Source organism: Coturnix japonica, chromosome 1 (genome assembly GCF_054131305.1).
Source record: "Coturnix japonica strain WE chromosome 1, WE-NBRP24, whole genome shotgun sequence".
Taxonomy (NCBI): domain Eukaryota; kingdom Metazoa; phylum Chordata; class Aves; order Galliformes; family Phasianidae; genus Coturnix; species Coturnix japonica.
In genome coordinates this window covers 59,815,768-59,829,636 of record NC_140663.1, presented here as the reverse complement: position 1 = coordinate 59,829,636, position 13,869 = coordinate 59,815,768, and the positions used below count along the sequence as shown (strand labels likewise).

Below are 13,869 nucleotides of genomic sequence, written 5' to 3'. Positions count from 1 at the left end.
TCCCCCTGCGTGTGCTGTGCTTGAACAGCAAGCTGCAGGCTGCGTGTTTTGCTGAGAACCCCAAATCCTAGCTTTCCACACTATAGAATAGAAAGAAAACTTTTTAAGAAGCCGTGTTCAGAAGCGAAGCACGACCGAGTCACTTTTTCCACATACAAAAACATCAGTCCTCGGAGGAGGGCACGGGAGGAGCAGTGTCCCTCAGCACAACCCCACAGCCCGATGCTCGACACTGAGGGTCAGACGCCCAAATCCTCCCAAGGCGCGAAGGCGGCGGGAGGGACCCCAGTCCCACCGCCCCCTCCTCCTTTCCCCGTCCGCCTCCTCCTGCTGACTGACTGCCGGTCGGGCCCAATCGGCTCCGACCCGACCCGGCGCTGCCGCCCGCCCCGTCGGGGAAGCCCGGCCCCGGGGCGGGGTGTGAGGCGAGCGCCCGGCGCGGGGCGGCCCCGCTGGGTCCCGGCCGCCGTGTGCCAGGCGGGGTGCGGGCGGGGCGGGACGGAGGCCGCCCGGAGCCGGCAGAGGAGGAGGAACGGGAGACCCGCGAGAGCCCGCCGGGGTTTGGACGCGGGTAAGGGGGCACCGGGCGGGAGGAGGGAGGCGGTCCAGCACCGCGGGGGGGGTCTCGCCGCGCACCGTCGCCCTGAGGAGGCGCAGGGCCCGCATGGGGTGGAGGAGCGCGGGTTCCAACATCCCGGCTGCTCCGGGCCGAGCCCAGCGTGCCCCGCTGCATCCGGCGGGGCGAGCTGTGCCCTGAGCCGCTGGGAGTTACACTGTGCCCGGGGAGCCGTGCGGGGCTGCGTCCCTATGGGCGGGATTCGGCGGGGCGCTGCGGCTACAAGTGGTGGGGAACTTCGGCCGGGAGTTGTGTCCCGAGCGGGAGAGTGCGTTTGGATGTAGGGCCTGGGGTTCCGGTGTCTTGTAATTATTTCTTCTGAGACTGTTTCTTTTAGGTCTGCGGCTGATACGGGCCGAAATAGCCGTGCTGGCTCACGCCCTGCTGGGTGCAGCCGTGGTAGTGAAAAGGTGCTTTGTAGATGTTTGCAGGGGGAAGGAGAGCTGTGCTGTTAGTGCTCCGCTTCGGTGTGTGCTCCTGGGCAGAGGTGCTTGGGACGCAGGTTCTGCCCGCCCTGCTGGTGCTGGTTGTGTCAGCCCAAACACGGGTAGAACCGACAGCAGGACGTGTAAGCGTGGTGTGGATCGAAATGGCAGCACGACCGAGCAGCGTGAGTGCCTGCATTCCAAAAATGAAGCAGCAAAAATGGGTCACCCAGAGCGAGACTCTTCTTTGTGCTTCCGTGATCGAGTGTGTCTGACAGCAAGAGGTTCCGGTGTGCGAAACCCAGATTTATTGCTCCCATTAAAGATAGTGGCCATCGCTTCAGATTTATGTTTGCGAAAGGCAAAAGTGGTTTAGAATTACCATAAAAACCTGAGCATGGATCTCATGGATGCAGCATGCACAGGTGGCAGAGACGTCCCACAAACCAGGTGAGCTGAAGTCTGTTTGAGGTCTCAGCTCCAAATGCAGTGGGTGTTTTGGTCTCTTGGTTTCTCTATGTCAGTAGGAAACGAGGAGCCACAGCGCTGCACAGTTTGGGTGGAAGCCATCCCAACAGAGATGATAGGATTTAGCACAGTTTCTTAAAGAGCTGTATGGTGTAGATCAGCTCCTAGCAGCAGGGGGATCATTCAGTGTGTGCGTGAGGGTGACAGTCGCTGCGTGTCATATGGCTCCTGCTTTAAGATCGCTGCTGCTGTGCCTGGAGTACAAAGTTGCTGCTGTTCTCCTCCACGAAGGAGTCGCACGTGTTTTCCTGGCTGCAGAGTTGGGCCTCGAGGAGCCCTCTGTCTCTATAGCAGCACTGCTCGTGTTTTGAGGCACGCTGCCTGTGGAGCGGGGCACTGATAGGTGCTCCACTGCTGGGATGGCCTTCCGAAGACAGATAATGGCAGGGGCGGCAGACAAAACACATGGGGCCAGATTCATGTGCTTTCTTGGTGAGCTTTGGGTTTTGCAGTTTGTCTGAAGAACATTTGAGCTGTCCTGTCTAGTGTGCACATATCTGCAGCAGGATAAATTGGTGAGTAACGTTTCTGCTTCCACTCACGGTGGAGCACCTTGAGGTCGGGGGTGTCACACAAGGCAGGAGGCTCTGCTGAGTGTTATCTTCTTTTGCTATGAGTCTTCTTTCTGCTGTGGCCTGTTCTGCCTGCTGCAGTGTAAAACACATTGTGGGAAGCGATGTTGTCCTGATGAGAAGGCCTGTGGAGGTGTCGTGGGAGGCCTTTCTTGCAGTAATTGGTGTTCCTGGAAATACAGATACTCTGGGAGACTGACACTTGTTCTGCTGTGGTACTGACAGCCTGGTTCCACCACTTGTCCGTGCCATGGGGGACAAACTGCTTTCTGCTTACCAGGCAGGTCAGGATGGCGTGAAGACATCTGTGTGAAGACATCTGTGTGAAGACGTGCAGACCCCCAGCGTTCTGCTGGTTGTTTTGTGTCTTCTTGTGCACAAATGGGGCTTCCATGGTGTTTTCATCTTTCACCACATCAGGGAATCAAGGTGGTTTCAGTGAGCAGAAAGTTCTTCCCCTGAAGTAAGAGGACAGAAAGCTTAGTCACTTTCTTAAGAGTGATGTGATGGCATCAAGATGGACCTTTGGCTTACTGGGGGTGCGCAAGATAGCACTGCTATCTAATTTAGCTGGGTTCTGCAAACCCAACTGATAGCTTCTGTGGTGCTTCGTATTAGGTCTCTGTATAGGTGAAGGAGCATGGGGTTATCTGGGCTATGGCTCTGATATGACGGTCCAAAACATTCCCTTGACTCCTGTGGTGGGGGAAGAGCAGTTCAGGAAAGTAAGTACCCAGTTTGGAGGGAGGGTCTGCTAGTTTGGAGTAGTTCTTTGTAGAGAAAGAAATAGCCCAAATATTTGCCAGGATTTAGAGAGATAGTGGAGTATCTTGGAAATTCTTGTGGTGTTAGAATTGAGGAGAGCCCCTGTGTCCCACTGCTGAATCTGTGGGCATTTTGGCAAGGTGCCGGTCCTGTGCCTCATCTCACAAATGGCCATTAGGTTGGCATACCCACGGTGGCTTCTTCTTGTCTGTACTACCTTTGTTATTTTCTGCCCTCAAAGCAAAACTCTGGTGTAGTTGCTTCTTTAAGGCTATGCAGATATGTCCTGGCCCATTTTTGTATGGCCTCACTACATCCATAGCCTTGAAAAATGAGGAGTGGGTTGTTTGGAAGGTTCAGGCAGGTTTTGTTGTGTTCACTCCTCTTATGTAGAGTCTGCATACAACTGTATATTAAGAATAACTAAAAACACTTAGTACCTTAATAATAAAACCGATTAATGCCTTTCTATACTCAGGCTGAGCAATGCTCCCTTCTCCCCCCCCCCCCCCCCCAAGTTGTAATAGTGAGATCCCATTAGTCATCTCATTAGCAACTGTGCTCTTGGGTGCAGTCCAAGAGAGGTAAACTACATCGCCTACATTGTGTTTACTGCTGGTGTCTGTACCCAGGCGGTCACTTAATGTTTATTGAGCATGTACTATAAATTCACACCCTGTCCTGCCCTATGATCACTTTGTTTTCATGCCCAGAGCTGAGCTGGTGAAATACCAGAAATACCGTGTCTTTTTCTCCTTCTTCACCCACCAATCCTTGCGTTTGCACTGACTATTCTAGCTTCATTAAGATAAGGGCATCAACCTGCCCTTGTGTCATGGTAGGAAAATGAGGAGTGTTGCTGGAAGGTTCACTGTTGTCATTTAATCATTGGCTCTGGAATCAGTGGCTGTCACTGCTCAGGTAGCTCTTTGGAGGTGGCTGATGTATAAAGCACTATTTGCAGCCTGTCCTAGGAAAAGCTGCATGTTCCTTCTGTGAGATCACATCTCCCACCCAGTTCTTGAGAAGTCAGAGCCGGAATTCAGGCTTGATCTTTATGGGTAACAGTGTTTCTCTTGCTGCAGGGTTGTTTTCCAAAGCTGTTACATCTTTAACTTCATTCCTTTGCTGTTTATGTTAAGTCCTAACAGCCGTCTCAGTGGGTTTTTCCTTGCTCTGAAGACTCCAGCAAGGGTGTTCAGTGATGAACGCTCTGCAAGGTGCAGGGAAGCATGCATCTCGTTTCTCTTTTTCACACGTTGGTGTATGTTTTGGTCCAGCTTGGGCTGAGGATGGTGGATGTCTGTCATGTTTCAGACACTGCTGCCTAGATTGTACTTCGCTCCTGTGTAAAGGTTGGAAGTTTCACTTAATAATTCAGTCATCACAGTGGGTTTGTTGTTGCTTGCCCACAGTTTGTGTTGCCCCTTCTGTGGGCATGTATGATTTCTCGATACCTTTAACTTCCAGAGTGTTTTGTTCCTGTCTGTCTTCTGTTATACGTGAGGGAAATGCTGCGTGTTAAAGCTTTATGCTTTTTCCAATTGCTGTGCTTCTGTTTCTGTACAAAGGCCGAGATAAACCAATTAGGTAGAAGAGATGATTTCTTTCCTCAGTGTTAAAAATACCTAGGTACAGGTCTTGACATTGGCCATAGCTATAACCTTTCTTCTCCCTGTGCCCTCCTTGGCCATCTTCACTTGCTGCAGGAGAGGCAGAAGTGGAGGGGCTCTGGCTGTGCAGTGCAGCGTTGCAACCCTTGGAATGAATAGTATATCCCATTGAATGCTATTTGTGAGCAAAGGGCTCCAAGATCAAGTATGCTGACCCAAAAGTTGGTTTAGACTCGCACCTTTATGTAAGGACTTTTTCCTTCAGTGTTAATGGAGAGTTCAAGCCAGAGAGTCGAGCCAACTATTGCAGCATCTGAACTGTAAACTGGAGAATCTTTGCGTTGTCAAAGGCTGCCATCTAAGTAAGTCTCAGGATGATTTAAAATGTGCTGATTTATGGCAGTGCTTATCAGATTTTCAAAGCTTTCTCATCGCTCCAAATGTGGCAGGTTTGGGAGAGCAACTTTATTTTCTTGCTTTGTAACAGTTACGGCCAAGGAAGAGGAAATTATGATAATGATATGGACCTACGTGCCTTTTCTCAAGGTGATGAATTCTGAAACAAAACTCTAGGGGGGAGGTGTAATGTTCATTTTAAATATGAGGGTAGAATGCAGCTCCAAATAGTTCCTAGGACCAGTGGTACTGAAGGGAGATGCAACATATGTGGAGTTCAGTTGGTAAGAGAAAAATAGCTTTAATGTGGTGTAAAAGAGCAAACCGTCAAGTATTCCCCCCCCTTCCACACACACCCCCATTCCTTTCACTGTCAAATTGTTTCCCTGCATGAATGGCAGAATCAGGAGCACACGTGCACTTACTGAATTAGCAGAGGGATCTTGTTTTGAGTCTGAGGAAGGGCGATGCCTTCTATCCCACGATAGCTGTGCATGTGGCTGTCAATGTGCTCCATGTGGTGGGCATGCCCTGTGAACCCAGGCAGCTCAGGGCCCCATCCAACCTGGCCTTAAACACCTCCAGGATGAAGTAACTATATTCTCTCTGGGCAGCTTGTTTAGTTCCTCACCACCCTCTCAATGAAAAATTTCCCCTGACATCTAATCTAATTCACCCCTCTTTTAGTTTAAAACTGTTCCTCTTATCTTGTCCCTGTCTACCCACACTGCTAGCTCATGTGAAGGGCCACAGTTGAGTTCTTCTTCCAGTTTGTGTGCATATCTGGGATTGCCCACACCCAACTTGGATTCAGAGAACCTAGAATAATCCAGGAATTCTAGGTAGGTATTTGTCCTGAAGTCTTGACTTAGTGTTTTCTCTCCCAAATGTATGTACACATTAACAGAGGTGGATGTGTTGGGCAGTCAAACCCCATAGGAAAGGCACAAGGGAGCTGGATACCTCCTGATGGGTTTAGGTGGTAGCCTTGTAGTGCCCCCTGAACTGCTTCCAAAACAGCATTAGTTAAAGGAGGTTATTTCTTCGCTCTAAACTGTGGGAAGTTGGTTTTGAGAGCAGAGACCTGAAAAGGTTTGTCTATTCAGCTTTTTTTCCCTCTCTCTCTCTCTTAACCAAAGTTCATTTGACTTATGACAGCACTTTTAATTTGCTGTGTTTTTAAAGGAAACATCAGGGCAAGGTTCAGAAATGCATATTTATGTTTCTTGGTTTAAGCATGGATCTAAGAACCTGTTTTTCTTATTTCAGCAAAGGAGATTTTCTTGTCTTAGGCAGGGCATTTTTTTCTGTTTGTGGTTTTCTTCCTTTCCAAAAAGAGCACGCAGTGGCTTACACTCATCTGACCTTCTTTTGAGTGTGAAACTTGTTATTAACAGGTTAGGACCTAACCAGAAGTGTCCTCTTGGACTTCTCCTAACTTATACTGGTGTTCCTCCCACTGTGCAGTCTGGACTGGTGCAACTGTGACCACGCTGCTGCAGAAACATGGCTTCAGGAGCATCCTTAGGCCTGGAATTTTGACACCATGGGCATGTGCAAGGAGCAGCGGCAAATCCCTCATGGGTGAGGACGCTTCTGCAGCAGCTTGTCGTGCTGGCTGTCCCTCCATTTGCAGCATTGTCTGAGAGCATCCTTTTGGCGGACAGCTGTGAGGCTTAAAATGCAACGTGGAGATAAGAGCGTTGTGATTTGTTTTCAGGGCGGTGCTGGTAAACTTCCTGTAACTTGGTGGGAGAGATAATCCTGCAGGTTCAGGCTCCATTGTTGTAACTGGGTCTGAGGTGAATTTAAGAAAAATATTTTGGCTGAAAAGGCTTTTCCTCTCTGTTTTATCCAAAGGGAAAAATCTGTTTCAAGCCTGATATGTTGCTCTCATTATTGAGAGATTCTGAATGGGACCTGAATCTGTAATTACTTGCCTGTCCTTATCTGTGTGACACAGTGTTTCCCAGCTCGGTTGCTTGGGGTCTGGGATTGCGCGTCACAACATGTGGTCTTAAATCCACATATGCACAAGTGTTTGATGTCAGAATGGCAAACAGTGTTTCCCTTGGTGTTCTTTTGGACATCAATGTCCTTCTGACCTCTGAAGGACAGGGTTTGCATTGCTTAGGGCAACCTCTTAGAGCTGCTGTTGGAAAGAAGAGTGAAGTGCAGAGGATGTTACCAGGATGAAGTCTCGCAGCATCTCTAGAGAGCTTTGTGTTAGAACAGGACCACAACAGGCCTTGGAAACTGCCTCCTTTTCCATGGGATGGTGGCAGACAGAGCTGCAGGTGTTGTTCCTCCTGGACCTGGCTGGCAGGCTGTCCCTCTTCTGCCCACACGTTGTGTAGCGGTGGATGTTTCCTTCCTTGCTTTGCTGAAGCACTGAGTCAGTGCCTGGAGCTCAGGGGGCTTCCATGCTGCTGTCTGCATCTGAAATCCTTCTCAGCCTCCTTCAGCTTCCTGCTCTCAGCTTTTGTGTGAAGCTCTTTCTTCCTTCCTTCAGTGTTCAAGAAGCAGCTGGATAGGGAGCTAGGAGATATGGTTTAGGGGTTTTCTGTAGGTATGGTAAAGGGAGGATGGTTGGACTAGATGATCTTATAGGTCCTTTCCAACCTTGTGATTCTATGATTCTGTGATTCTTTCCCTGCTCTTCCAAGGAGTTTTTACAAACAAATCAATAGCTGTCTAGTTATGACAGAAAGAAGAAGGTGGCAGCAATGTCTCCATGGCTACCTAAAAAGTACTTGCAAAATGCAACTGGAAGAGAGTGCCCTCCAATTATCTCTTACGTTCCTTGCATGCAGACTGAAAATTGTTTGCGTTAGTTAAGTCATTGTTGCACGCTTGTCCGGCATTTGATTGCTGCAATAAACTTCTGTTCTTTTAACCTTGTGAAAAGGTTGAAAGGCTGAAAAAACGAGCTGTTTTAAATAGCAAACTAGCTGACCTGAACTCCTGGTAGGTGAGCTGATTGTAAGTGCTCCAGCTTAATCCAGTTTTTCTCCTCCTTTCGTGTTCCGTGTAGCATCTGAAAAGAGACAGCTTGTGGCAAATTAGCTAGGGTAAGGCTACAAAAAGATTGAATTATTCCTGTTTGAACAGCTCCCAGCATGCGAGCGCTTGCTGGCTGATTTGTACATAATCTGTATCTTGGGTGAGCTTGCCAGAGCTGCCGCGATTGAGGGGAAAGCAAATAATTTCCAAGTGGAAACCTTGCCTTTGATGTAATGATGATTTATTCATTCATCGGTGAAAATACCACCGAGATATGCGAGCGGGAGTTGTGGTGAGCACGTGTTCGTGCTCTGACAACAAATGCCTGGGCCCGTTTTGTTTGGTGAAGAAAGAACAAGTGACATAACTGTCCTGCTCTGTCCTGGGAAGTCACTTTGCTCCCAGTGAAATCCAGCCCTGGTCGGAAAATGCAGTTGTCAAAGCATATGTGAGGTCGCACTGTGCGCGCTGTTGTTCTGAGTGCTGCTCCGCTCACTTCAGGGCACGGCACAAAAATAACAGGCTGCAGAGTCTGCCGTGGTTAGGCAGGGCTAATTGTACTGTCAGGCATCTGTAAGTGCAGGAGAAGTTGGAACAAGATAATGTTTCTGTAGGGACTTGCCTCAATATGCTGATTTATTGCAGCACCCCTTTGGGAGGGGAGGGACTGGACAGGGAGGGAAGTTGCCGTGTGTGGCAATAACTGAGGATCAGATACTGGTTGTTTAGGACAGTGCTTCCAGCTGAACTGCTGCTGCTAAACTGGAATCTGACTGTGATATTGCAGTTAATTCCTCTTTATACAAAATGTGATATGCCGTCTTTTTATGGCTGTGGGGATTCAGGCCTGGCCTCATTGTCACATGCAGGGAAGAGAGGAGTCCTGCCTTGCCTTACCCTGAAAAGTGACGGTCCTATGCCCTAATAACACCTGATACTGTCAGGGGACCAAGACCGAAGCAGTTGCTCAGACTAATGCTTGATTAAAAACAGCAAAGGAGGCCCTTCTACTTTTGTACCAGACATGCTCAGCTTGTTGGCTGCCTTTCTCTCTCCCTTGCACACTAACAGAACTGAGCCTGTGTCCCCAGCTTTGTTTGCTACTCCTGAAATTAAGGATAGGATCCCACACTGTGGTCAGCTCGGAGTCCTTCCTTTAACCCTTCCTGTCTAGCTTGCATGACAGGGCCCTGAGGCAAGGGCTTCATCTCCCATCTCTGCAGTTTCCTGCCTGCATCTTGCCTGTGTTTACACAGAAGTGTGAGGGTAGCCAGAGGTTCTGCAGAGCCGGATAGAAGCCATACGTGAGATTAATCCCAGTGAAACTATGTTACGCCTTCCACGGTAAACAGGAGATTCAACATGTTGCATAGCTTTAAGACTATGAAGTATGTCAAGCCAATCCTCCTTCTACAGTTGGCTGTGCCTGTTTGACTTCACGAAGCTCTGAGACGAGCCAGCACTTCAAGTTCACTGTGTGGGCGTTTGGAAGAAGCGAAGATCCTTGGATGGGGTTTACAGGAGAGGACTGTAGGTGCCAGGAGGTGGAGTGGTGCCTGAGTTATGAAGTAAGGTAGCAAAACAGAGCACAGACCTGTTCAAGCACAAGGCTGTGGCTGTGGGCTCGTGTGCTCCTTTCTGCGTAAGGGAAAGGCCAGGTTGCACGCTGCAGGCCATCCTGGAGTTGGTTAGCCTGCCTGGTGGGAGCTTGCTTATCATCTGGATGGGTGTGCTTTATCCTTGTGCTCCACACTGGCTGAGCTGGCAGCAGTTCTGGCACAGATCACATGAGCAGGGAAGTGTGCTGCATGGGGAGCTGTTTGGGGCTGCCTGTGGCCCTGAGCCTGTTGGCCAGCAGTTGGGTAAAGGTGTGGAGGAGCGTCTAGCAGGGAGGACAGCCTCAGTGGCCAGCAGGATTTCCCCTGGATGGGATCCAGGTCACCCTGCATTGCCACAGGATGGTTTCATACTGCACATCAGCAGGGGAATGTGACACAGTCCACGAGGCTGTGCGGGCTGAGGGCAGCTGTGATCCCGCACTCATAGTTGAGAGAAGGAACAATTCTTTGTTGCACAGTGGGAATCACATGTGTTGGCTTTTCTAGCATGCTGCTTAGGAATAAAGGACAGAGGAAATGCTGCTGAAGGCAAGGAAGGATGTGCCAACTCTGTCCCATGCGCTGGTGGGGTCCCTCCTCCCCTTCAGTGCTTGCTCAGCATACGAGCACATTAACTACTTGTGGTGCATTTCCAGAGAGGAGGCTGCCTCTCAGGGCTTCCTTCCTATTGTAACTCATGTCTGAGGTGGATGCAGATGCTGTGCTGCAGGCGATGATTCATGTCCAGCTGTGTGCATACAGAGGGAGAGGCATTACTTTGGCTTCTGCAATGACAACTTCCTAAAAATAGTCTGAAGCCATGGACTTGACAGCAAAAGGAGCTGTCCCCAAAGTCACAGAATCACAGATCACAGAATCACAGAATGACCCGGGTTGGAAGGGACCTCAAGGATCATGTAGTTCCAACCCCCCTGCCTGGCAGGGCCACCAAACATACACATTTACTAGATCAGGTTGCCCAGGGCCCCGTCCAACCTGGTCTTGAACACCTCCAAGGACGGGGCATCCACAACCTCCCTGGGCAGCCTGTTCCAGGGCCTAACCACTCTCCTAGTAAAAAAAGTCTTGCTTGATGCATCTTTCCGATGGCATGCTGTGCAGAGACCTTGCCATATCCAAGTGCTGAATGAAAGCAGTGTGTTTTTGAGGAGGCAGAGCTAGGGCTGTCATGCCTGGCAGTGCCATCACAAGGTCAGTATGGCAAAAGGGGCCGGGACCTCTGGTGGCCAAGGGCTGGCTTCATTTTCAGACAACAGAGTAAGGCTGATCACTGTTAGCTTGCCTTCACGAGGCTGCGCTGGCTGCAGCTCAGCTGGGTTGTGTGAGCTTGTACCCAGGGACAAGCAGGCTTTAAGACTGAGAATCGACTGTGACTTCAAGCAGAGGGGGAGTGGCTCTCAGCTGTGCTCTCTTGGTTGTGTTCTGTTCATTGACGGTGTGGCTGGGAGTAGTAAGCAGTGGTGGTGGATTTCTGCACAGGCTTTTGAACAAGAGCTTGCCTCCAAACACTCTGTAAAGCACCTACTGTAGTTCAGATTGCTGGTGTGTTGTTTTGCAAATTCAATTGTTGGATAGCTCTTAGGAAATTAAAAGATGCTGTGCGTTAATTCAATTTCCTGCATAAGACGCAAGCTTAGATACTGGAAAGAAGTGCTGCAGACAATTAATCTGGGTTGAAGTACAATTGCCTTACCCGTGTATGTGCAATATTCCAAGGCTTCCAATAGCATAATGAGCAGGGAGAATGCATAGAAATACACACCAAAACCCATTCCTATAAAATGGGTCTATTTTAAAGAAAAAAACTTTGTTAGTGAGGAACTGAATTATGGAAAATGGTCAAAAGGAGAGTGGAGAAAGCAATGGTTTCATTTTTGGGGGGTGATATTACATTTCATCATCTTTTAAATGAGTTTGAAGCCATATTTCTCGTGAACCATCAAGATTCAGTGGTGATTTTGTGAGCATAAAGGTCATTGTTTGGGCTTTCTGGCTGGGTTCAGAGTTGAGGGGTCCAGATTCAGGACATAATGCCTGCTTGCCTTAGACAAGTGTAACTGCATTAATTCATAAAAAACAAAACAGCTTAGTTGCTTTCTGAGTTTGTCCACAGGATATCAGGTTGTTGTTCCTTCTCATCTGTGCCCATGTTGAGGAAAACGCTGGGGCCAACTTGCAGCACGTAAGGATACCCAAGTGCTGCCTGCCCCTTTGGTGTCCTTGGAATGCTCTTAGTTGAGCTGTTGCCTTCATCTCCCTCTAAAGCAAATTAAAAGAGCCATATTCCAATTAGAGATGCAGATGGGGGGTCAAGCTAGGGGCACCGCTTCAGTTAAATGTTTCAATGTAGACAAGCTCTCTGCTAATTAGTCTGTTTATCTAAGTCCTGCAGCAGTTTTGTGTGTTTGTTGTGCCGTTTTCCTCCTCAAAGTCTGTCTCGTTTCAGAAGTGGCTGCCTATCAATAATACATCAAGTGATGCTCCTCAGGCTGTGTGTATTGTAAAATGTATTGTGGGTATAGCTGCTTGTACTGCTTCCAAACTCTTTTTATAGCAAGGGCATGACAATATAGGGTGGTTAATCATGAATTTAATTCACTACAGAGTAATGCCACTGTTATATATACCCGGTATGAGTGAAGCTGGGAGCAGGGGTGGTATGTATATGTTATCTAGTTAGCGCTCACTTAGCTCAGTGCTGTAGAAGAGCTTTCCTGTCGCTTGTCCCTGCCCCAGGCTTTGCTCTGCATTCATCCTGTGGGAAGCAGTTACTCATTCCCATTATGGATGAATGTTTGGGTGGTCACCTATCCAGGCCCTTTCTGCTCACCCCCCCACCCTACATGCCCTCCTGCTGATCTGAGCCCCTTTGGGTTCAGCACTCTGCTCACACCGTGAGGGTGGCAGAAGCTGTTCCAATGGGGTGACCTCATTTTGCCAAGCTTAATGTTATGGGTCATAGGAAGTACCACTACATTTCTTGGTTCTTCCTTGTTGTTTAAAAGGAGCTCTTGGGAATAAAGGCTCTTTTTGCTTTGTTTCTTTGTTTTCTGTCTGCTAATAATCTTGGCTGCTTGTTCTCTATCTTCTCCTGTTTTAAAAAGACCAGGAAAACAATGGTTTCTTTTTTTTCTGAACTGAGTTTGCTTCAGTGTCTGTAGAACTAACTAATAAATCTCCTTTTGCTTTTTCCTGGATTAAAAATACCCTTGGTTGGAGGGAAACAATAAATTTAAAATAAAGAAAATTACAGCTTGACCTTTCTTCGTTAGGAAAAGACTGATTAATGAAATGGCTACTGGGAGTATCAGCAAGATATACTGTATGGGCATGAGGCCTCTTCTTTGTCACTTTCCTGGCTCTGCTATCCAGAAATACCCATGCTGAGCCAAGATCAGTTCCCTGTGTCTGCGGCCATGATGCTACATGGAAATCTAAGCTTGTATTTACGTGGCCACTCACCCAACTGATGATCCTCATTGTGTGTAGGCTGAGCAAAGCGGGACAGCTGGCGAAGGGATGTGACAGAGCTCCTGGCTCCTGCACTCGACCCTGAGAAGTTCTACCCCATGGGTTCTGTCTGTGTGCATCTGGAGCACAGCCTGCTCTTGCCCTGTTTCCTCCCCTCCAGACAGTTGGGAGCAGGAGCGAAGAGGAATGGATCCCAGCTTGGACCTTCATGAGGCTCTGGGCAGTGGTCACGCAGCCCTTCTCTCCTTTGGCCATTCCACTGGCCTGCTGGCCCTTTTCTGCCCGACCCTGGAAGGGGTCTTCCTCCCCCGGTGGGGCCTTCAAACCACTTGAGGCATAATTATAGCTGCTCAGGAAAGCAAACAGCTCTGGCTGTTGAGACAGCAGGTACCATGCATGTCAGGGTCATCTTCCCTTGGAGTTCGAGACCAGACTGTGTTTTCACTACTCTTGTTAAAAAAAATCCATCTGACATGAAAGAACCTGAAGAAGCATTGCAAATTGGTTTAGCCCTACCCAAGCACCCACTTGTGTGCTTTGAGGATAGGCAAACTCAGTGTTGGCTCAAGCAAATGGGTATTTGCTCCATTGAGTCAGTACTACAACCCTGTCAAAATTCCCCTTGAGTCAAAACCTGCTCCTTTGAGTTTAGACAGAGAAAATGCTTGCTGTTAGCAGACTGTTGATCTGTTCTCTCTCCCTTTCTTGACTTTGCTGCACCTCATTTAGACCTCAAATGAGGTGTTACCTGGTTTTCAGCTCTTTGTGTTGTATGATTGCCACAGAGGAAATCTCAGATGCAATCCTGAACCTGCAGCAAATCTGATGGAGAACACTGTGGTAAAGTGCCCTGCTTAAGCA

At 48.7% G+C, this 13,869-nt stretch overlaps 1 protein-coding gene across 44 annotated transcripts in view; it reads left to right on the top strand.

The window, feature by feature from the left end:
• Nucleotides 1-445: 445 nt before the first annotated feature.
• Nucleotides 446-13,869, top strand: part of PPFIBP1 (PPFIB scaffold protein 1) — a 96,722-nt gene continuing 83,298 nt past the window's right edge. For 43 of the 44 annotated variants that reach the window (XM_085541502.1, XM_085541515.1, XM_085541500.1 and 40 more), the window contains exon 1: nt 446-571. The gene's annotated coding sequence lies outside the window, so the exon portion shown is untranslated. Of the gene's footprint in view, nt 572-6,385; nt 6,500-13,869 lie in introns of those variants that run through there. The other variant, XM_085541309.1, reaches the window with a different exon arrangement.